The 24,730-nt window shown below is 47.5% G+C and overlaps 1 protein-coding gene across 1 annotated transcript in view; it reads right to left on the bottom strand.

The window, feature by feature from the left end:
• The window catches only part of BRD4 (bromodomain containing 4), an 82,858-nt gene that overhangs the window by 35,841 nt on the left and 22,287 nt on the right, over positions 1-24,730 (bottom strand). Inside the window, exon 2 of the mRNA XM_014734742.3 lies at positions 8,113-8,225. The gene's annotated coding sequence lies outside the window, so the exon portion shown is untranslated. The remainder of the gene's footprint in view (positions 1-8,112; positions 8,226-24,730) is intronic.

Below are 24,730 nucleotides of genomic sequence, written 5' to 3' on the forward strand. Positions count from 1 at the left end.
GTGCCGCCCAAGAGTTCCAACACTTTCCCTATTAATGAGAAGAAACATCTGCTCAAACATATACTATCTGCATTCTTTGTGTGTACTGTGTTTCTGACACTTTTCTATTGGCAAGAAAAAGGAACGATCAGTTTAAACCCAGCCCCCGGAGTAAGAAAGACGGTAAGCCAGGAGCTGCCTGCATCTAATTAGCAATTCCAGTAATGAACCTAGGAGTTTGGTACAGGTAAGAAAACCTCTTTGGCTGCGGAAGTCAGTCAGAGACTTGGGAAAAGAGGGCAGATTTTAGGACCACAGAACTCTGGCAGGCAGAAGAGACAAGAAAAGCCACGGTGAGTTGGCTCTGTCCCGGGTTCCATCCTGGAACACAGTTAGCGGATCAAGAAACAGCTTTATGCCTAGCATATGCTAGGCAATTTACTGGCTGATGAATTACTTTATTATTCAGTCCAAGTATAATTTAAACCAAGGTTCCCACAAAGGTTTTTGTAAATGCAGTTCTGGCAAATCATCAGATCTTAAAAGCACGAGGGGAGCGCCTGCTACGTAAAGCAACTTGGTTGTGAGTCTGCCACTGGGGGCTGTGGAGAGCTGGACCTGTGGGCCCAGGGCAGGCAGCTAACTGCCCAGCACACAGGTCCTGGCCACATGCCCCCAACACTGGGGTTCTGGTTGGAGGGTGAACCTGAAGGCTGAAGAAACCAACACGACCAGGGAGATAGCTTTCCCTCCAGGGTGCTCTAGCCACCTGCAGGCACAGCTATCAAATGGCCAGAAAACAGATGGAGAGAGCAGTCCTCCAAGGAAGAGGCTGCCACAGGGAGGGGACCCACGCGGAAGCCCAAGGCCACCACATGCAAGACCCTGAATCTTAGATTCAGTCTGAGAACTGAATCCACGTTTGCCTTAAGAGGAAGGTCTGTTCTTTACCCTTTTTAATCAAACGAAAAGAGATTTACAAGTACCTTTCGCCTCTTCAGAGATGGGATGCCAATCACCTAAAAAATACCCTTAATAATTCATTAATTCTTTAGCTCACAGGAGAGGACAACACTGTGGAGAGAAAAACCCATGCCACCTGCATGGAGACATCCAAGGCACTGGAGGAGGGTGTGTCACAGCAGTCAAGTGAGGTGGTCTTCCCTCGGATGCTAAACTTAAATATTTAATGAGGTTCAATTACACCTAAGACACCAGGAGAGAATTTACAGTCTGTGCCCTCCCAGGGCACTCCCAAAACTCGAGAAGGAGAGGGACAGCTCCTGTGGCAAGCTCTTAAGATGGGTGTGCTCTACCTAGAGAACGCCAGCCTGGGACGAACACTTACAGGAAGGGGAATTAGGGAGGGCTTTGCAGGTACAAAGCTGTTTCCTGATACCTCTTGTTAACGTGATGCTAGAGATTAGGAAGGGACACCTGAGCTGAAACCAGACAGGCATATGGCAATGAGAGCATGATGGGGACTGGAGGTGGAGACTGCTGGGCAGCAGCCTGTGGAGAGCATCCCCCAAGCTGAGAGAGCAGCGTTCAGGACCATGGAGGGGCATTTCCCTGAAGCAACTTCATTTGATGGGAGGACATGGTGAAACATCACAATAGCCTAACAAGCTCACAGAAACATCGTAGACTACAACATTTTCCAAAGGCAGACATGACTGGACAGGCCTGCTTTAGCCTCCAGGGATGCAAGGCCCTGTCCTTCTCCCATCAGGCGTACTCCCAGTATAAGTTTGGCCAGAACCAACAGCCCTGTGGTCCAGTGGCATAAACCAAGGCAGGGCAGAAAGGATGCAGGTGCTACTGGTGAGAGGGAGGCACATGAGGTGCATCCCGCTGGGAGTCTGGCAAGGACGAGTGGGCCCTGGAATCCAGTCTTCAGTGAACACACCCAAATGAAAGCAGCAAGGAGGTCACATACAGATCCAAGGAGGGGGAGCTCCCAAAGGGTGGGCTGAGGTGCAGAACCATCAGAGTGAGCTTGCTCAGAGGAAAGGAGAGAACAGAGGGAGGAAGAGACACAAGAGGCCAGGCTGAATCCCAGGACACTGAGTGTGACATAGGGGGAAGGGAGGAATCTGGCTTGAAAGCATGTCACTGCTGGCTGAAGGCACTGGGAAGGAGGGAGGGAGGGTGGCATTAAGTGAGGATAAAGAACGATATGTAGTTTGGTTTCCACGATTATACTTCTCCTAGAATGAAGCTCGAGAATTACACAGGCAAACATGTGCCAGTGAGCTACAGGCAAGCAAGGGAGAGGGACGGCTCCACCCCGGAGAAGATGTTCTGGCCCCAGAGCAGTGGAGCCCTGACAGCCACAAGGACACAGGCCCCCAGGCACGTCCATCAGAAGGAAGCAGTCCCATAAATTTTCCATTAAGTAATAACATTTGGGAAATCTCCAAGCAATGTCCCCGAGGCAAGATGAAGTCAAGGTAACTGACTTCTGGAGGGGCTGGGCTGGGCCTTTTCTTTTTCTAAGCGGACTCTCTCGGGTGAAGCCAAGGGATGCAAGGCTCTGGATGCAACCACTTTTTCTTCACCTTCAAACCAGACCCACAGGGGCTGTTGAGCCAAGGAAGCTGAATTTTCTGTTCATACAACGAATGGAGCTTTTTCTACAGAAAACCTGACCCTCGAACTTTACCTCATCTGTGCCTTAAACCTCTACCTCCACCACAAAAGCCAAAACACCCTTCCTAGCCAGCCTGCTCATGTTTAATACATAGTAACATCCTTGAAACAACTTTGAGATTGCTTCTGGCCTCATCCTCACTTAACAGATGAGGAAACCAAGGCAAAGAGAAGTAACTTTCCCAGGAAATGGAAAGATCAGGCCTAACCAGCCAGGGTGGCCTAGAATTTGACAAGATTTCTTGGGAAGTTTCGGTTGGCCTTTGAGCCAAGGAAGTCCCCACTTGTGAGCTGAACATGTACCCCCAGGAGGGTCCAACACAAAAGGGTGGGACAGCCTGGCTCATCTTAACTAACACGAAAAGTTAAGCACAAGACCCACACCATACACTCGTAACGTCTGAGATCAATCCCCTAAGGAAAGAAACTGCTAGAGGCTGTCAGTTCAAACGCAAAGGCATGAGAAGAGCTGAACAGATGAGATGGACCTGGAAGCCACAAGAACCTCCAAGTTCTTTTTGAGGAGGCTCTGAGGACAACCAATGACGGGTAACATCCATGGCCCCGATGGGAGGGATCACCACCTGCAATGAACAAGCCACAGGGATCACCATGAGATGTCCGGGACTCCTGTCCTGCACCCACTCGGGGGCCTTGGCAGCACCAGCATCTCAAGAGACCACACCCAGACAACCTGTATCTTGCGGCACAGCCCTCCCAGGACTGCAGGCAAGTAAAATCCCTAGGAAACTTCAAGAAGCCATTCATTGGTACTCCAGCAAAGAACATGAAAGAAACCAACAAGAATCTGTAGTCTGATCTGGGCAAAGGAAGAGAGGCAACCGTGAGCAGCTCTGCCTGAGAGCCAGGATGACTTTTCTAAAGCACAGATGGGACTAGCCCAGCCTCCTTGGGTAAATTCTTCCCACAGTGGTCCCCCCACACCGCATACTGCCCCAGCTGCTAGCATCAAGGCTCCAAACACCACAGCGGTCACAATGGGCCCTTCCTTGTTACCTTCAGGCCCTTCATTTGCTGCATCTGGTGCTTCTCTGATCTCTGTCTAGTGGCTTTGATGGTCAGCCCTGCATACACCCCTGGGAGCCCAAAGACTCCCAAGGACCATCTTTACTTTCCTCTTGTCCTCCTAGTAAACAGCAGGTGCTCAGTGAATGAGTGAGGTACAGAAGGCACCCTATAGCAACCACACAGATTGTCACCCTGGGGCTTCGAGCTCAATCTCAAAGCTCTGAAGAAGGAAAGCTGCTCGCACTCTCACACAGAAAATGTGGTGACCGGTAGACTCACACTTGCTCAGCCAACGCGTCCCATCTGAGCCAGGTGCCAGGCCTGGGGACTCTGCACTCACTATGACATTCTTGGACTGACTAAGCAATACTTGGTTGAGTACTGTGAAAGAGAAGGGCAGGGCTGCTCTGGCTAGGAAGAGGGCAGCATCCCTGAAGAAGCGACAGAGAACAAGACTGAGAGGGAGAGTGTGAGCATGCACTCCTGTGGTGATCAGGCAGAGGAACCAGGCTTGTGATGAACAGGAGAAGGCATGACCAATGCAGTGACGGCACAGGTCTGGAGGCAGGAAAGATACCAGTGCATGTGAGAGCTCAGAGGAGAACAGGATGGGATGGCACAATGCAGGGGCCATGTGATCACACTGGGCTTTTGACCTTCACAAGTCCCTGACTGCAGGGTGGGGAATATGGGTGGGGTACAGCAAGCTTGGATGGGGCACTGGGGTCAGATTCCACGGACATTTGGGAGGTAGGGAGAATAGGAGAATCCCATTCCTGCCTGGGGTTTCATCCTCAACTATACTTGCACACGTGCAGCACACTATTTACAGATGCAAAAGATGGGGAACCCAAGAGGAGATGCATGGGGAAAGGGTAAATCAATGAGGGTGTGTGCCAGTGTTGCTTTCCGTGTGTTCTGAGGCCTACAGGAAATGAATGGCCCTCAGCACAATGGCTCAACGGGGGCAGAGGCTGAAAACTCAAACTCGTGAATCTACCTGCAAATATAATGAGGAATTTATTGCTTGGATTCTCAAGACAGAGTAGACTCTGTCTTCAACCAAAGTTTTACATCTAAGTTCCAAAAATGCTGCTCCTTCTCTGTTTTCGCATTGACTTACGGCCAAGAGGCGGGAGCCACCATTTACTGTGTCAAATTAGTTGAAGGTCAAGGGAGAGGAAGGGATTTCACCTATTCTTTCCAACCCAAAGAAGGCTGCATGACCCAACTGGCTATCCTATTTCTGGATCTACTCCCAAAAGATATCCTACAACACGTTTCCAGTTTAGAGGACTAAGAAGAAAAAGATGAAGAGAAATTAAGATGATTAGTGCCCTGATTCCCAAACTGAGTGCTAAGGTGCCCCAGGTGTCATGGTAACTCTGAAGGGCTCTGTGGGAACTAGCAACACAAGGCGATTGATAATTTCAATGTTAGACTGCTGTGAACCAAGAAAGTTTGGGATTCCCTGGGTTGGTTAATGAAAATAAAAATGTAAATTCTTTTCCTAAGTTTATAGAACCCTGATTAAGCATTTTTGCCTTCAAGAATATTGTTTGCTATTATTCCCACTCATCTAAGTGATCTGAGAAAATTTTAAGGATAGACAAGACAGTACCCAACAGATGACACAACGTAAGATTTTTCAAATTTCAACAGAAAGAAAATATTTTGTTTCCTGGAGATTAGGAGGCAAGATATATAGAGACAGACACGACGTAGACTGGGAATTTCAGGGCAAGCAAGAGGAAAATAGAAAGGCCATATGCAACTGCACAGAAATTGTCTGACTGCTGGAGATTCAGTCCCAGTTCTGTTCACTGCCAGACGCTAAGTAAACCTAGTGGTTTGTGACCAGCTACACTTTGTTCTTGTTTTTGGAAGATTAGCCCTGACCTAACTGCTGCCAATCTTCCTCTTTTTGCTGAGGAAGACTGGCCCTGAGCTAACATCCATGCCCATCTTCCTCTACTTTATATGTGGGACGCCTACCACAGCCAAGTGGTGTCATGTCTGCATCCGGGATCAGAACCTGCGAACCCCAGGTCACTGAAGTGGAACATGCAAACTTAACCACTGCACCACTGAGCCAGCCCCTACACTTTGTATTTGTAGTTCCACCTGAAGTCCTGGTCTCCCAGAGGGCCCAGAAAGTCCAGTGACCCTGCCTCAACTCTGTCCTGTCCATTCATTCACCCCGATCCTAAAGTGACACAGCATGTAGGCAGGAGGATGCCAGGGAAGGCAGAAGCAGTACACGGTTAACTGGAAGACTTTATGAATTCTCCTGTGAAATACGGCAACCACACTTAGCAGAGCTTTACACAAGGCATCACCACATGCACCTGCGCTAGGCCTAGGAAAGCTCGCCACAGTAGGTACCTGCTGCTTGCTGGCCCAGTAATCTGTACTGAGCACCTGACCTGTGTCCACCTGGTCAATCCTCACAGCAACCCTACAAGGCAGGTGGCGGCATCACTGTCTTCATCGTCATCCTATGGCAACATGGAAGCAGAATGAGAGGTGGCCTGGACAGCCAGAGGTCCTCTGGGACTGCCTTTGCTCACCAAGCACAGGGGTGGAGGGCCACTTAACCAGCATTGCTGGGCCCGGCAGGTCTGCAGTCTAGCAAAGGGAACCCCACTTCCACATCTTGGCATGTATTAGTCAGCGGGCCTGCTCTCTCTGCAGAAGCAGCTAAATGCCATGTGGCCTGCAAGCTGGGTCTCAAGTCAGATTTCCAGAAATAGTTCCAAAGAATCTCACCCCTGTAAACCAATCAGAGCCAAGATCACTCTCACAGCACCTGGCCATGTGTGTCTGCAATGTGACTCAGCACACGCCACTGGTGAAACCTGAAACACACTTTCCTGCTGGGGCCACGGGGAGCAGATTGAGGGGAACAGAGACTGAGTTGTTATTCAAGCTTCCCAAGTAGTAAAGGTCTGAGGGGCCATGGCTTGAACCTGCTTCACACCAAACAAAATCCTGGCCAACACCAGGCTCACCCTAGCACCTCATGAAATTACAAGTTCCTGGGTTCACACATACTTCAGACAGAGGAAGTCACCTCCCTACTATCCTAAGGCTCTCCCATAAAGAATCACTTGGGGGAAGTGGGAGATTCTAGTCAGGGATAAAGACTAGGGATGGGGGCCCCAACTTTGGTAAAACCTGGTAATTTTTCAATGCTAGTCAACATGCAACAAATCTTACCCTGTCCTAGGAACATCTTTCTTAAAATGTCCGCTACACTGGTTATGGAACACTAATATGAGAAGGTCCATTCCATTCTGGTCCCAGAGCAGAAGCTACTTCCCATTCATGGCAACGGCCCTTGTTTCACTGTGCGATGTGTGTCAGTGGGGAAGCACAAACAGGATTACTTTTCCATCTCACCGGCTCAGGCAGCTGGTGAGAACAGCACTCATGTCATCAGCCAGACTGCACTGTCTGGAGCCTGGTCAGTGGCTGTGTGCCGAGGCAGTTCTTGAAGCCTTAATCCTCATTCTCAAGCTTGTACATGCCCTGACTCCTGCCCCTCAGACTTGCCAAGTAGGGCCCCATTACCTCAGACTCAGCCCTGCAGCTTGCCTTGAACCAGGCAACCCAAGGCAGAGGTGAGCCAGCCTTCCTGCTAGGGCAGTGTAGGCATACTGAAGCTCTGTCCTCCATTGGAGGGGACCAGGCCCACAATTTGCTAATCTTCTGATTCAGCCCCTTTGCTTTAGAAATCAATCAGCAGGCCCATTAAATTAGGGATACTGAGGATTTTGCACCATCTTTTCCCTGGGAAACCTGCCAGCAAATGGAGGGATGAGCAGCTCAGGTACAGTAAAACGTTCCATTGTTACATATAGGTTCCATCATGGTGCTGATGGTTAAATCTGGGTGAATGGATCTGTGAATTTAAAATGTTCCTGTCATGGCCATGCAGTAAAAAGAAGACAAAACCTTGACATAGACAAGATCAAAACTGCTAGGCTAAAACATATTCCAGCAGGGGCAGGCTAATTTTTTGTATAAAGGGCCAGAGAGTAAATACAGTCAGCTGTGAGAGACAGTCTTTGCAATACTCCATTCTGCTGTTGCTGTACTGTGAAATTCTCAGACAAATGAGCGTGGCTGTCTGCCAATAAAACTCAGATGGGCCCGCGGGCTGTGGTTTGCAACCCCTGTGCCACTGATTTCTAGACTTTGTGTCAAAGCGAAGGAGACGTATGTGACAAAATGTTATGACAGAATAGGAGAATGCAAAATCAGAGATGAAATTAGGTAAAGATGTGCAAGTGGCAGGGTACATGAAACCTTAAAATGAAGTGGGATGTGGCAGGGCAGGTCTGTGGATGACTCTACTATTTACACTGGAAAACCAACCAAGCAACTAACACATATGTAAAAACTGGCCAGCTCTTTGCAATCCGCCCCCTTTCACAAGCTGCCACTGACCTCTGGTGGTGTGGCTGGTCTGTCTGTTTTGTCTGCCTCTCTAGCTGGTAAGCTGGCCTCCAGGCACTGATTTTCCAAGCAGCCTTGACCTGGCCGAGTCTCCAAATTAGAGGCTGGAAGATTATGACAGAAATATGACACTATTAATTCAAACTCTGCATTCCCACTGACCTGGGTTTCAGGTTGTGCCCTCCATAGTTATTGTACCAGTGATATTTTCTTCTGGTTGCCTCTTTTAAAGCTACTGCCCCAACTCTTTACCCGTCTGCACTTTTACACCTTTTACTTTTAGTTATTCATTTTTCCAAAAGCTTGTGTGACGTACGTGGCATTGAGATTAACTCAACGTAACAGAACTGTTCATTCATGCAGAAAAGTCCTCCTTTGAGAGGTGGATGCCAATACGGCCACAAAGACCAAGCAGATCACAAAGCCAAGGCAGCAGTGAAGCCTGGCACCTCCTCCACTTGGATGAGGCCTTCCCAGGAGAAAGGAAGTACAGGCAACAATGGAGAATAGAAGAATCTGCAAGGCAGCAAAAGTGGGAGATGATGTTCACTTCTCAGAGGACAGAGAAACTACCAAAGTGAGGAAAAAGTCCAAGAGCAAGAAACTAGGGTCAGTCAAACTAGGCTGGCAATACAGTCTTGGACAGCCCCAGTGTAGACCAGAAAGCTTCTGAGGATGATGTCACACTAGTCCTCTGGAACCCTCCCATTTCCAACAATAGGATAAAAGCCAAGTTCATTCATGATCCTCATGAACAAAATTTAAAACTATAAAAAAAAGACAACTATGGTGTTTCCAGAATACCAAACAACCAGGGAAACAAGTTAGTGTCAACCTCCAAGCAAGTGGTCAAAGTCAACCTGTTTGGGAACGTGGGAGGCCAAGAAGAGGGACGTGAGTGAAGTGCAGGTAATGAACAACCTGCACAGCCACCAGCGAGAACCACACAGGGGAGAGGCTGCCCGCCACCTGTGGCTGAAAGGTTCCAGAACACGCCAGCTTGGCCCAGTTAGGCCGGTTGTAAGTGGAAACAACACTCAACTCTTAAACAGACCCATGAGTGGGAAAGGGGACATTGCAATCAACTCTCCTACAATTTCATCCCCTGGAAAGCAGCCTCCATGAGTACGCAAGGCTAACGGGGTGGGGTTGGGGGAGCTATCCCCACAAGAGCATGGTGTGCCTCTAAATTTCTCTTCAAAACAGCAGAGTGGTGGCTGAGAGCAGGCTCAAGGCGTCCCTGGGACCTGCCCACACTCACTGGGGAAAAACGGGGCTCAGGACTAGCACAACAGCTTCCAGAGACGCCATGACCCTGACATCCGAACAACACTTCAGCCATGACCACTGAGAGCCTCACTGGGAGGGAGGGCCAAACCAAGCCTTCAGCAGCCAAGAGGAGACACAGAGACATAGAGACACTCCAAGGAGCCAGGACAAATGTATCCACGAAGGGCAAGGACACACGTTGACTCAGGGTTTAGGGACACAGGAGCCTGATTACCTTGAAGAGCTGATGCTTACGGGGCAACCTTTTCTTCAATGATACTACCCTCTGACCTTCACTATGAAGCTGAATTTTTAAAAATTTGGAGTGGTCCGGCCCTGTGGCTGAGTGGTTAAGTTCACACGCTCCGCTTTGGTGGCCCGGGGTTTCACTGGTTTGGATCCTGGGCGCGGACATGGCACCGCTCATCAGGCCATGCTGAGGTAGCATCCCACATGCCACAACTGGAAGGACCCACAACTAAAAATACACAACTACGTACTAGGGGGCTTTGGGGAGAAAAAGGAAAGATAAAATGTTTAAAAAATTTGGAAAAAAGATTACATTTGTCAGTAGAAGGCACTCTCAAAAACGGGCTCCAGGGGCCGGCCCCATGGCCGAGTGGTTGGGTTTGCGCACTCCGCTTCGGTGGCCCAGGGTTTCGCCGGTTCAGATCCTGGGCGTGGACACGGCACCGTTCGTCGGGCCACGCTGGGGTGGCGTCCCACATGCCACAACTGGAAGGACCCACAACTAAAAATACACAACTGAGTACCGGGGGGGGGCTTTTGGAGAAAAAGAAAATAAAGTCTTTAAAAAAAAGAAAAAGAAAAAAAAAAGAAGCGGCTCCAGGAAAGATGATTTCTTCTCACCTTGCCTCACCTTTCATAAGGTACAGAACCCAATTAATACAGGTGAGGGGACGGAGAGCATCACTTTTCCCAAAGGGAATACAGAAAGTAACGCAAAGTTAAATGTCAGTTAATATCCTGTTTCTCAAAGCAGGAACTGAGACTGACTCAAGGCGCAAAGACAACCAGTCAGTGAGAAAAAACAGTGTCTAAACTAGAGACCCACTCCACGGGTACAGTAAAGGCCTACCAAAGGTTCTCTGACAGTCAAGCAGCCGCAGGGAACAGGCCAAGGGGTCCTGACTTCCTGTCAGGCACCTCTCCTCTCGGGTAAAAGAAAGTGACTCAGACAACCACCACCACGCACTCCAGGGAGGCCTCAGCCCTCAGCCGACATTCAGCGTCTACTTCTGCCCTGACAACCTACTGTGTCAGTTTGACATGGACGCTGGGATTTAACCAACCAATCTCCTCTCAATCTCACTAACTTTTAGAGTGCAAAGAAGCCGAGCAGGCACAAAACTCATACCATTTCAGATGAGAATAGCTAAGGAAGCAAAGAATTTGACAGGGATCTGTTGCTTTGTGAGAACCAATGGTCTGGTCTGCCATTAATTCCATTTCACTTTGACTGAAGTAAAAGACCCATAGAAGTCAAGTGCTCCAACTCTGACACTGCCAGGAGAAGGATGAGAGTGGAGAGAAAAGGGCAAACAGCACCAAGCGTGTTCCAGTTCTCCACAGGGCTTCCTGCTGCCCCCTCGTCCTGTCTCCAGCCCACCCTCCCCTGGGCATAAGCCTTCGCAGCAGGCAGCAACCAATGGCAGAGCCAGCCCTGGGTGTTGGGCCCCAGGGGAGCCTCAGCCGCAGCCATGCCAGCATCTCACACACCAGCTTCTGTCACACAGCCTAAGTTTACTCCCTGGCAGACACAGTCAGCTTGTCCTTAACATCCACTTAGAAGTAAAAGTTGCTCACTGGTGATGAGCTTTCGGCCCATCAGAAACCAAAACACCTGTCCCAGCATAGAGACTATCATACTCCCACTGAACCTGCAGCATTCCCTTTAACTCCACACTGCCTTTATACTGAAATTGTGAAAATATTTAAGGATGTGGGACTAACATTCATCACATATGAAGCTTCACACCAGGATACAGTGTACAGAATAACTGAAAAAATAACAACATGCACATGCGCACATCCCTGAGTGAAAATGGCACCTGCACTGGTTTAGTAGCTGGTGTGTGACCTGCGCACGCACGGGGAAGCTGTGGACTCACTCACTGGCAGCTGGAAGCCTAAGGCCCTTCCCCAACTCTCCACATTGCTCTCCGGGATTTTTTGAGTTCTCCCAGACTCCATTCTGGGCATGTCTCACCAGGGAGGGGGCTGAGATAGTGCCCCCACTATCCTCCCTGGGGTCCCAATGCCATCCCACCAATGATTCCCACACCTGTGTGTTGTCTGAGGACCTGGGGCAAAGAGCTAGAGAGAAGAGGAACAGAGAGGCCTTCCCCCACATATCCAGTAACACAGATGACTCCTCGTGTTCCTCCCACCCCTCACCAAGCCTCGCACAGGTGAGAGATGTCGCAGAGCCCTTTCCCCCACCAGCCTAACACTCAGTGGAGGAGTGGAGCCCTGGAGCGGAGTTCCTGAAGTGCTTGCTCCAGCTTCCTGGCTTGTAAAGGAGAAACCTTCTAGATCTTTATGGTAAGGTCAGCATTAACCTCTTGGGGATCTTGAGCATCAAAATGTGGCTAGTGTGACTGAGGAACTGAATTTTTAGATTTTACTGAATTCTAATCAATTTAAATTTTAAAACTGATGCTTACTTTAGTTATTGGAGAACTGTTAAGTACATTTGGAACACCTTGGGTATGTGAATCTACTTTTTCAATTATAAATTTTACAGAATCTAAACAAATATAAAATATTTTGGATGAAAACCTAGCTCCTAAATTGAGACGTGCTGTACGTGTGGAATACAGACTTGAATTTCACTCATTTACTATGAAAAGAAATGTAAAATATCTCAGTTTTTTATAATGATTACATGTTGAAATTATATTTTGGGTTCAATGAAATATGTTGTTATATACTGCACGAAATATACTGCTGGCTTCACCTTTTTACATTAACGTGACTACTAGAAAAATGTCAAAGTGCTTGAGTGGCCACATTCTATTTCGATCAGACACATGGAGGAGTGGAGGCACAGGCAGAGCTCAGTGCTCACAGGCCAGAAACCTCATCAGGACAGAATTCTGAGAAAGAGACACCAACGGAGAATTCACCAAAAACCAAAAGGGCCCAAAGTTTTCAGTAGCCCAGAAAGGGAAGTAAGAGGAGGACCTAGGGGAGGGTGGCAGTGAGAGCTCCAGGGCTGTAGGGACCTGCTACACATTCAGCATTGGTTTGATCCTAGTTGGTTTGATACCCACCACCTTCATCACCCAGAGACCCAATATTTAAGGATGTGATGCTTTAAATCAACTTGCTTTCTACAAACTTAAATTTATTTATTTAAAAGAAAAAATTAACTATCACGTGATATGTAACCTGTTAGAATGGGAGAGACAAGACATTTTAGGAGACAACATGGGAAACCTTAATATGCAATGCAACTATTGTTGACTTTCTTGTATGTAACAAGATTTATTGTGGTTTTATAGGACAATGCCCCCCCTTTTTTTAAAAGAAACAGAATAAAAACTTTAATAATCTCTTTAATCTTTTTTATTGTGATAAAATATACATAACATAAAATTTACCATTTTAACCATTCTTAAGTGTACAGTTCAGTGGCATTAAGTATATCCACACTGTCGTGCAACCATCACTGCCATCCATCTCCAGAACTTTTTCCATCTTCCCCAGCTGAACCTGTCCCCATTCAACAAAAACTCCCCCTCCCCCAGTCGTTGGCATCCACCTTTCTCCTTTCCGTCTCTATGAATCTGACTCTTCCAGGTACTTCCTATAAGCGGAATCACACAGTATTTGTCCCTTTTACGACTGGTTTCTTTCACTTAGCATAATGTCCTCAAGGTTCATCCATGTTGTAGCATGGGTCAGAATTTCCTTCCTTTTTAAGGCTGAATAATATTTTACTGTGTGGATGGACCACATTGTGTTTATCTCTTCATCCATCCATGGACACCTGGGTTGCTTCCACCTTTTTGGCCACTGTGACCAATGCTGCTATGAGCATGAGTGTGCACATGTCTGTTACAGTCCCTGCTTTCAAAAGAACGTCCTTATTCTTTTTTTTTAAAGATTTTATTTTTTCCTTTTTCTCCCCACAGCCCCCCAGTACATAGTTGTATATTCTTCGTGTGGCATGTGGGACGCTGCCTCAGCGTGGTTTGATGAGTGGTGCCATGTCCTCGACCAGGATTCGAACCAATGAAACACTGGGCCGCCTGCAGTGGAGTGCGCGAACTTAACCACTCGGCCATGGGGCCAGCCCCAGAACGTCCTTATTCTTAAAAAGATGTTTGCTTAAGTACATGAAGTAAAATATCACATCCGCAACTTACTTTCAAAGGATTTATAAAAAGCAACCTGAGCAATGATAAATAAAACACACGTGGCAAAATGTTAATTGGTGAATCTACTTTTTCGTAGATTTGAAAATTTTCAAAATTAGAAGAAAAAAGTCATTAATTTAAAAACCAGCACCAGACACTACGAAGAGAAGGCCAGTGTAAAAATAAGTATAATGAAAACAACGACACTGGCATGGCTGCTGACCCAAGATACTGAGCTGCACTAGATTTGCACAAAGGGAGATGAGCATCTGATGAGACTTTCTCCTCAAAGTGAGCAGAAGGACTGCAGGAAACTGAAAGGGTAACTGTGCCCTCGTCCCATGGGGAATGCCAGTCCCTGCACTAGCTACACTCACTTTACTTAACAGTTAGGCATCCCACAATTTGAGAACATTATTGAGGAGGTGGAGAGCAAGTTTAGCATGGAGGTTATTACAGGAACAAAACAAGACCAAAAAGGGGCAGAAGATGTGGTCAGACTCAAACCATCTCAAGACAAACTGTCTCTGGCAAAAAGCTAGTTACTAGGGAACAGGAGCAGAGTAGAGTACCAGCTGAGTATCAGGGCTGGGTGAGACCACTCAGGAAATTTGTGTCCAGAGAGGAGACTGCCCAGAAGAATGTCAACTGGAGTCCCTGCTGGGGAGGTAGGCAGTGGTGTGGGAATCAGCAGCCTCCTGGAGGGTGACACAACAGGTAAGGTTAGAGGTGGCAGGCGTGGGCCACATAGCCTCAGGCACCATGACAGCTTCTGGGTTTCCAAGCAGGCTGTTGGCAACTTGATCAGAGGACCGGGAGAAACATAAGTTTGCTCTCCAAGAGTTGAACAGTTGATGTGAAAGAGGAGGAAGTAGAAACTATTCAACAAAATGTTAAACATGAGGTACACAAAGGCTTTTAAAGCATCAGATATTCAAAAAGGGTGTTGAACCAAGGTGAACAAACCAAAGGGAGAGGTGAGATGAGAAAAGGACTTCTGAAGAAGGTTCCAGAGCCTGGGCTAACACCCTGCTGTGCCCGTGGGTTCCTCGTAACTAGCAGGAGGGGACTGGAATGCAGGATCAAGTGAGAAACTTAGCTCCATCCCAGAAGCTATTTTGTGAGACAAACGCAGAATTCAGTCCGGACTACTGACACTGCCCTGAGCAACCCCACAAACTCGGACAGCTCCTTTGCTGGTGTAAGGAGCACAGGGTGACTTTGCATTTCCCTCGTTCTGGCCTCAGCCACTGGGCAGCTGGTGCTACCCAGAATGGTGCACGGCACTGGGGCGACGTGAGATGTCAAGGCGTTAGGGCACACTCTGAGCAGGGTGGCGGTTACCATCCCCAGCAGATGGAGGAAGGCAGAGCTCTGAATCCACTGCTCAGTGAATAGCATGAATGAGCTCTTTCACTGGTGAAGGAGAACACGCCACAATACCATCTGCTGGAAGAGAGAAAGGGCAGAGCGACCGGCACCACATCCTCGGCCCTGAACAGCCTGGTGAAAACAACTACCCAAGTCCCATTGTGCCAAGGCGGCTGGAACAGGCAAGGCCTAAACATGAGAATCTAAACGACAACCTGAGCTACAGTCTGTCTGTCTGTAACATCCAGGGGAAACCAAACTGCAGAACCACGTCACATCTTCCAACTCTGGCTGTCCTTCCTTGTTCAGCTCCCCCCGACACCTCCCCCTTCTCCCGCCCAGGCCCCCATGATTCCAGGCTCAGAGACTAGTGCCTGGAGCCAGGGAGGGTTGAGATGATTCACACCCAAGATGTTCTCCAAGTCACTCCAGTAGAAAGCTAGGCTCCTTACTGACTTAAAATCAGAAAATAGGTGGGCACCATTTCTCCAACCCCAAATCGCTACCAGGATAGCTCAATCTGATGAAACCAAAAGAATGGAAACTGGGAAATGTGTGGCTCATGGATGATGGAAGTAAAGTGTGCTCGTGTGGGCAGTGAACCCCCTCCCCACAGGGTGCCACCCACAGCCAGGACCCTGTCTTCACAGACAGGAAGGTACAGGGTACTACCTCCCAGGGTGCCACCAGTACCTCAGCAAAGGGTTCAGGTTAGGGAAGGCTTCCTGAGGGAGTGACCTTCCTCAGGTCAACAGAGAAAGAATTCACATTTCTGTTTTATTTTGTCTCTTAGAAAGGTTTGGTTAGGTAGACAAGACAGACAAGTAAAAACCACCTGACCTGCAGGCTTACGTGAGGAGAGGGTATCACACACCTGAACACCAGAATCCTCAATGAGAGGTGTGTGAACAAGGTACTCTGGAAACCCAGAGAATGGAACTCCTAAAGACTTCACTGAGAACTCATTTGGGATTAAAAATAAACTCCCATCAAGCATCCCCAGCAAAAAACCCAATGACATTTAAAACAGAGACTAAGTTGAGGGACATGCAGATTATTAGAAGTGTACTCAGATGTGGGGCTGGCCCCATGGCCGAGTGGTTAAGTTCGCGCGCTCCGCTGCAGGCGGCCCAGTGTTTTGTCGGTTCGAATCCTGGGCGCGGACATGGCACTGCTCGTCAGACCACGCTGAGGCAGCGTCCCACATGCCACAACTAGAGGAACCCACAACGAAGAATACACAACTATGTACCGGGGGGCTTTGGGGAGAAAAAGGAAAAAATAATAATAAAAAAAAAAAAAAAAAAAAAAGAAGTGTACTCAGATGGTGTCAATGTTAAAAATTTAGTACTGGACCATTTCAATTCCTTTCAAAACGCAGCACAAACTTAAAATGGAATTTTCGATGTGCCTTCACTAATCCTGTTACCATGTTAGAGCACAAAAATAGAATTTGTTCCCTTGGAGTTCACTGGTTGCCATAGAAATGGCATCAAAATGCAATATACTTTCAGGTGAAAAAATGCACCAAGGATGCCGAAGAAGAAAAAACCCCATCAAATCCAGTTCAAATTCAAATCCATTTAACAATAAATGGGTGCCAAGTGCACCTAGAACACCACCCAAACAAACGTGCTCCAGGCCTGGAGCAGAAAAGAACTTCATTCATTCACTCAAAATGAATGTATAGAACACCAGCCCCGGGAAGACCCTCTAGACAAAGAAAGCTGACCTGGCCAGGCTGTCCTGGCTGGGACTCACCCCAGAGGTGACAGAACTCACAGCACATATGCCTCCTTCCTGCTCTGAGCCCGCAGTTTCCATGGTTCTGATTTGTTCCCTTTGCATACTGACCCATGTTTATGAAAATGAAAGCTCCCCTGACCCCAATAGATACAAGTTCCCTTGTGGATTAGGTTTACTATCTCTAGTGAGTAAAGACAGAGACACAAGCTATTACAGATTTGATTTCAACCCAAGGTATTATTTGAGAGGTTTCAAAAAGTGTTCTTTACAAAGAAAAAAGAAAAAAAGTCTATTGCATTACAGTAGTATTAGTCCCAGGAGGACGGAGATGGAAAGAGGTAGGTACAATGGCACTTTAGACCCTGCAAAACCCCAAATCAAGTGGTTCTGGCAGTGTTCAGCTTGCTCCTTTTGTTAACTCTGCTCCTGCGGTGGGACTACTGCTCCTCCCCTCACTGACCAGTATCTCTCCAGCTTGCCCTGCTTCTGACTTTTGCTGCCCACATTCACTATGTGCTAATATGTATCCGTCTGGCATGAGGAGATGGTGCTGAAATGAAGAACAGGCTGAAAACCAACCCCCGGTCCAGGCTGGCCAGTAGGAGGGGTCTGGGGATGACTGGGTATACTGTGTCATGCTGGTGGTTCAGGCAAAAACTTTGAGTTTCTGATTCAGCCATTCAACAACACAACTTAGTATGTATCTTGCAACACTGCAGGCTCTTGGGATTCAGCACAAGGACACCTGCCCTCGTGGGTTCACATTTCTCCCTAGAGGTGGGAGGATGGGGACAGACAGATAATCAAGAATGAAAATAATGAAAATTATGTGATGTACTATGGAAAAAAAGGGCAGAGGGCAGCTGGTACTGTGTCTTTATTTAGTCCCCACTCTTTGGGACTTTCACAAGCAAGGCTCTGTGGTTCTGGACATCTTCTCATTTCCTCCATATTATGCATTAAATGAGGTAACAGACAGAGAACAAATTTTCTCCACTGAAACATCTCATTCATGTGTAAATTACTCTAGTGCTGGTTCCCCAGACATATATCTATTTTGATCACGGGGGCTTATGGCTTACTTAAGATCGCAACTTCCATTCAGTGAGATCATCTCCACATTATCATCTTTAAAGATAAGACAGGGGCTGGCCTGGCGGCGCAGCGGTTAAGTTTGCACATTCTGCTTCTCGGCGGCCCAGGGTTCGCCGGTTTGGATCCCGGGTGCGGACATGGCACCACTTGGCACGCCATGCTGTGGTAGGCGTCCCACATATAAAGTAGAGGAAGATGGGCACGATGTTAGCTCAGGGCCAGTCTTCCTCAGCAAAAAGAGGAGGACTGGCAGTAGTTAGCTCAGGGCTACTCTTCCTCAAAAAAAAAAGCTAAGACGAAGGACAGAATTTATTTACCTTTGAGATGGCACCTTTGAACTCATTAAGCCTGTTCCATACTACAAGTTTACTTTTTGCCTAGGCATTGACTTTAACAAGTAGAGGCACATATTCCTGCAGTCAAGGGACTCCACCTCTCAGGCAGGTTACAATGACAGCAAACCCCAGGTTTACATTGTTAGAGCCAAAACGATGCCAGCCTTCCAGTACGCCAGTTATTTTGCTGGTAATAAAATAATTCCCTGACTAAATGCAACAGTTCTAAGCAGTGCTAAGTGACAGCTACTCAGCTGACCAAAGCCTGATTTTTCATTTCACAAATACGCTTCACCTTTAATTAGGAAAGCAGGCCCAAAAGACCCCTAGTTATGACAAGCCACCGTACGTGACCCTACCCTATCTCTCTATCTTAGAATTCTCAGAAGTGTCACAGTTCCTCTGTGTCAAAGGCAAAAGAGCTTCACACCACCACCATCTGGGGAGGTGCCTTCATGAACCCTACCTATGACTGCAGACTCAGGTGACAGCTAGAGCCCAAGGGTCTCTCTTTGCTGCTAGAAACTTTGGCACCAGAAGTGCTTGACATCATTTGGACTACACAGCACTGTGGAGAAACCTGCTTGCCTAAAAACGCACTGTGAGCAAATGAGAAAACATCTATAGATGTTTCTTTGAAAAGGCCAGACACCCCAAGTGAAAGTGTCCTAGGTCTTGGGTTTCACAATTTCAGGCCTGCGAGGATTCCAGCTACGGCAGGAGTGCAGTCTCATCACTTGGCAGGGAGGAGGACAAGCACCTCCTCTTGGAGTTCAGTGCCCTCGGAAAGGCTGGCTGATGCCAGACCACCACACCCAGAGCACACCAGGGGTCCTCAGAACAGCCATCTGCCATCAACACCAACAGTTCAAGGGGGCCAGTGGAACCACCACTCAAAATAGCGACAACCAGACAGAAAAACCACGAATAATAAACTCATCTTAACTCAAAACAAGACGAGCTGAACTTCAGATGCCAATATACAATATACAAACTGAAGCTAAAAAACAAACCTGAAACTCACACCACAGTGGTTGTTTGAAGGGTTCCTGGTCGCCTGAAGTTCTAGGAGGGTGGCACTGGGTAAGGGCACCACAAAGCCCCACACCGCCGGAAAAGGCAGACTTATCTCTGTTCCCAGGACACCAGATTAGAAGCAGCCCATTAAAAGGGGAGAGGAGCAGTTGAAGGCACAGGAGCAGGAAGCAACAGCTGGCAATTTGATAGCAGGCAAGGAGACAACTATGCCATTTTACCAAAAGAAAAAAACAGCCAACAATTTAACTGTCATGACAGAGGGCAACAGCCTCAGGTGACCTGTGAGGGCACCACTCATCAGTCTATGGTGAATATGATCAATATCCAGCAAGGTGGCCCAAGACAGCCACCCAGAAGAGGTAACACATATCCATTAAATATTTTTTTATTGTGGTAAAATATACACAACATAAATGTCACCAATTTAGCTATTTTTAAGTGTACAGTTCAGTGGCATTAAGTACATTCACAGTGCTGTGTAAAACATCAACGCTATCCTCCAGAACTTTTTCACCCCAAACTGAAACTCTGTATCCATCAAACAGTAACTCCCACTCCTCTCTCTCTCCAACCCCTGGCAAGCACTATTGTGTTTTCTGTCTCTATGAACTTGACTATTTTAGGTATCTCATATAAGTGGAATCATCTATTACTTGTCCTTCTGTGTCCGGCTATTTCCCTGAGCATAATGTCCTCAAGGCTCCTCCACACTGTAGCAGGCAGCAGAATGTCCTTCCTTGTGCAGCTGAATAATATCCCACTGTGCGCATGTGCCACATTTTGTTTATCCATTCACCCACCAGAGGACACTGGGGTTGTTTCTACCTTTTGGCTACTGTGAAGAGTGCTGCTATGAACACTGGTGGAAGTACATCCCTTTTTACCTCAGGGCAAAGATTCTGGTAACTCATTTCAGAAAGTCTTCCATCTCAAATGACTAGCAGAAACAGCTTCAGCACTCAAGACAGTCAGGGGCCCACTTTCCAGATTTCAGCAAGGCCCAAATGTAGCCAAAATAGTCAACTGGGCCTTAATTCAATATATGAGACCACTATTCCCTCTGTCCTCAGACTAAGCAGCTGGTGCTCTGTAATGAAAACAGCAAAGGAAAAGTCCAGGGGTGGATGTAAAGAAAACTGTCTAGTCAAGCATGCCCAGAGGAGTCTACAACTTGCCCAGGGTATGTCTCTCCTCATGACACTGCACAGCTTCAGGATTCTCAACATTCAGCACCTGACCCAGGGTGAAATCCAGGTACCAAGAGAGGTTTACAGAACTGTACAGTTGGCAGCATTCAGGAAACTTTAAAAATAATGATGCCTGGGCCCCTTCCCGTAGAGATTCCAACGAAAGGGGTCCCAGGTGGGGGCCGAGTATTGGGAATTCCAAAAGCTCCTGAGGTGATTCTAAATTCAAGCCAAGATCGTGACCACTGCACAATGAAGAACATCAGGAAATGGGGCACCCTGCCAGAATAGACCAGGAATCTGTGAGTTTTCACAACTGTAATCCATAGCAATTTTCTCATCTGAAGCTAAACATTTCCATGTTGCGTACAACATAAATGAAAAACCAAAGCAGAATGCTCTCCTTCCCTCGCATTTCTGCAGCTGTAACTGATAAAGGCCTGGATGTGCAGTTTACAGTGGAGGGGAGACACACTGGCCTCTACGTACACATCTGGCAGACGGGCACCAGGCACTCCACTGTGATCTCCACTAGCCAGATGGAGAACACCCTATTGCAAAGATTTCCTGGGTCTGCTCTTATCCTCTTCAGTCCAGAAGCCAAGGGGACAGTAAGAGGAATGGTGGTATATGATTCGGTTGCTAGCACTGAACACAACTGAAACTTGGCTATACTTCCAGGGTTAATCTCTGGGTGTGGAAATTTCTCCTTTCCCACTGCTTAGCAGAAATTTTTCTCAACATACCATAGGCAACCAGCAACCTAGGACAGACTCACGTTCCAAAGGATCATCAAGCCAGTTCTTGGGACTTCTCTGTTGGGTTCCCAGGGAAGAATGTTGTAAATGATGGCTGGGTGCCAGGGCTAATCCAAAATGAACAGAATTGTTGATCTCCTTGGAGCCTGGGGCTCTAGAGCCTGGCTGACATCCAAGATTCCCAGGCTGCAGAGAGACAGTGTGGGCCAAGGCCCGGAGTCTGGGGCCCTGTGTGGTGAAGTGGAAGGGCAGTTAAGGATAGTGAATGGTGGGCAGGCTGTCCCAGACCCTAGAGGCCACTCAGAGAACAAAGAATGAACATGCCTGCCTCCAAAATGGGAAGAGACAAAACTATTCTTTAGCTATGATTATTTCCCCAAGGCCTCAATACTGTAATACTACTTCATGCTGTTTAGAATTCCAAGTCAGCTACCAATTAGAGGTGCCCTAAAGGGGGACAGTGGCCCAGGGAACAAGCCACAGAGGTGAAGCTAAACCTTGGTAGAGCCTGCCCACTCCAGAGAACCAGCCTGCTGAAGGAAGCTGTGCTACTGCAGCCTACGGGTGCCTTGGTCTGGTGTCTACGCAGAATATGTTCCTGGCAGCTCAGGGCACTTGGCATATGATATAGGAGTCCAAAGATTAGAGCCAGGTTCCCCGTTTCTCTCACAGAGATGCTCGCTATTGCTCACACATGTACCATTCTGACATTCTTGATTCCTTCCTTTGAACATACTAGGCCTTCCCCAAGTCCCTACCCGCTGCCAATCTGAAGTCTGCCTTCCTGTGGCCAGATTTTGCCTTATCACAATCACAGGATCTACTTAATGCTGAGAAACCAGATATTTTCCCCCTATGATCTGAACCAAGACCAGGATGTCCCTTCTCACCACTCCTTTTCACTATCACGCTGGAAGTTCTAACCAAAGCATTAAGAAAAGGAAATGAAAAGGTTACAGATTGGGAAGGAAGAAATAAAACTCTCTTTATTCGCAGATGACATGATTGTCTGTGTACAGAATCCCAAAGAATCAATAAAAAACTTGCCTGGAAATAAGAAGCAATCTTAGCAAGGTTTAGAACACGCAAGTGTCAACTAGTTCCTACATACCAGAAACGAACAACTGGAATTTGACATCACCAGCAACCACCAGACTGTGATCGTGTTTGTTCCTTTTCTTTCCAGTTCATACTGCTACGGACAGCACTGTGTCAGCACTCGGTAGGCGAAAGGTCCCAATAAATGCTTCAAGAAGGCCAGAAACTAACTATAGATGCCAGCCACGGAAAACCCAAAGCCGCAGAACACAGTTGCCCTGAGATATAGTGATTTAAAAGAAATATCTATTTGGCCATTCAGATGACCAAAATATATTTCTCAAATACATGTAGTCTTTGTCCACAGTTTCTGACTCACAGCTCCCAAAACGCTTGGAATTTCTTGTTTAAGTTAATGAAGGTGACTTCTGGACAGCCATGTGTTCAGTCCCACTTTAGGACTTTCATATCCACCCTTGATTTCTGGAAGGAGGAGGGGGACTTGAGGTTCTAACCACTGCCAATGACTTAGTCAATCATGACTAAGTAATGAAGCCTCCATAAAAACCCCAAAGGACAGCTTGTCAGCCCTTTTTTTTTTTTCCCAAAGATTCTATTTTTTTCCTTTTTCTCCCCAAAGCCCCCCGGTACATAGTTGTATATTCTTCGTTGTGGGTCCTTCTAGTTGTGGCATGTGGGACACTGCCTCAGCGTGGTTTGATGAGCAGTGCGATGTCCGTGCCCAGGATTCGAACACTGGGCCACCTCCAGCAGAGTGCGTGAACTTAACCACTGGGCCACGGGGCCAGCCCCGCTTGTCAGCCCTTTTTTCAGAGAACTTCCAGGTTGGTGAACACACAGATGTGGCGGGAGAGTGGCACGCTCAGAGAGGGCTTGGAAGCTCCACACCCCTTCCCTCAATACCCTGCCGTACTCATCTCTTCCACCTGGATTTTCATCTGTACCCTTTATCATATCCTTTAATAAACTAGTAAACATTTAAGTAGGTGTTTCCCTGAGTTCTGTGAATCATTCTAGCAAATTCATTGAATCTGAGGAGGGGGCTGTGGAAACCTCTGATTTACAGCGAGTCAGTCAGAAGTACAGGTTAAAAACCTGGACTTGTGATTGGCATCCTGAGTTGGAAGGGGTCATTGGAACCTCCAGCTTACATGTAGCAATCAATCAGAAGCACAGGTGACAACCTGGGCTTGTGGCTGGCACCTGAAGTGGAGGGTGGTCTTGTGGGACTGAGCCCTTTACCTGTGGAATCTCATTCTATCTCTGGGTAGATAGTGTCAGAATTGAGTTAAACTCTCGGACAGCGTGCTGGCATCTGAGAACTGCTTGCTGTCAGGAAGCTTACACACACACACATGGTGGAACTGGGTCTAGGAACCGTTTGCACCCTCAAGCCCAGAGAGAGGGCAAGATGCCTGAAGACAAGCCAGTGTCTTTAGAGGGCAGTAATGCCAAGAGTATGTCATGGCCACTAAAGTGAACAGGGAGCTGAGAGAATCAGCGTAGGGGGTGAGTGGCACCCTATGCAGTCTACTAACCTCCCAACCACACTAAGCACTGGCTTCTGAAGCAGCACTCCACCTAATTTGAGTTTTGAAAATCCAGGTGGACCTAAAGGGAGACTAACCAATCTACTCTCAATCCCCTGAAGAGCTGCTTAACAAAGGAAGTGTGTTGATATAGACCTCTCTAACCTGGAGAACACTTCCTTTCTCTCTCATTCTCTAAACACCTAACCCCCTTTGCCTCCCTTTCATGGGGAGTGGTCTCTGATGGTGGTGACCCCATGGGGTGAAACACATACTTCTGAACCAGCAAGACCTTGGTTCAGATCCCGCCCATGTGACCCTGTGCAGGCACCTTCACCCAAGGTCCTTCTTCTATCGTCATTCTGTAATATCTACTTTTTGTTTTTGCAATGACTGAAAAAAGAAAAAAGCAGTCAGCACAACTTCTAACAAATGATAAAAAAAAGTTCCTTCCCCTCCCACACACAAATAGCTAATCCCAAGATGTGAAACAGCAGGAGCCCTCAGTGACTTTCTCAGAATCTTGACAAAAGACATAGCATGACAACCAGGTCAGCATCATCTCAGTTCTGGAACCTTCAAAGGTCAGAAAGGCCAGAGAGATCTCCATCCTCCTGCCGCCCAGGCTGCACAGACTGAGAGGCCTTCAAGTTGTTCCTTCAGCAGTTCTAAATGTACCGAGGGCTTTCTCTCTTCTGTTGCTAAGAAAACATCAGGTGGAATATATTACTTCCTCATCTTTGCAAAAAAGCAATGTACAAACATGACAGAGAAGCATTAGAGGCTTCAAATCTGTCTTCACAAAATTTGCAAGACGTCTTGGGGGACTTCGGTTGC

Source organism: Equus caballus, chromosome 21, assembly GCF_041296265.1.
Source record: "Equus caballus isolate H_3958 breed thoroughbred chromosome 21, TB-T2T, whole genome shotgun sequence".
Taxonomy (NCBI): Eukaryota; Metazoa; Chordata; class Mammalia; order Perissodactyla; family Equidae; genus Equus; species Equus caballus.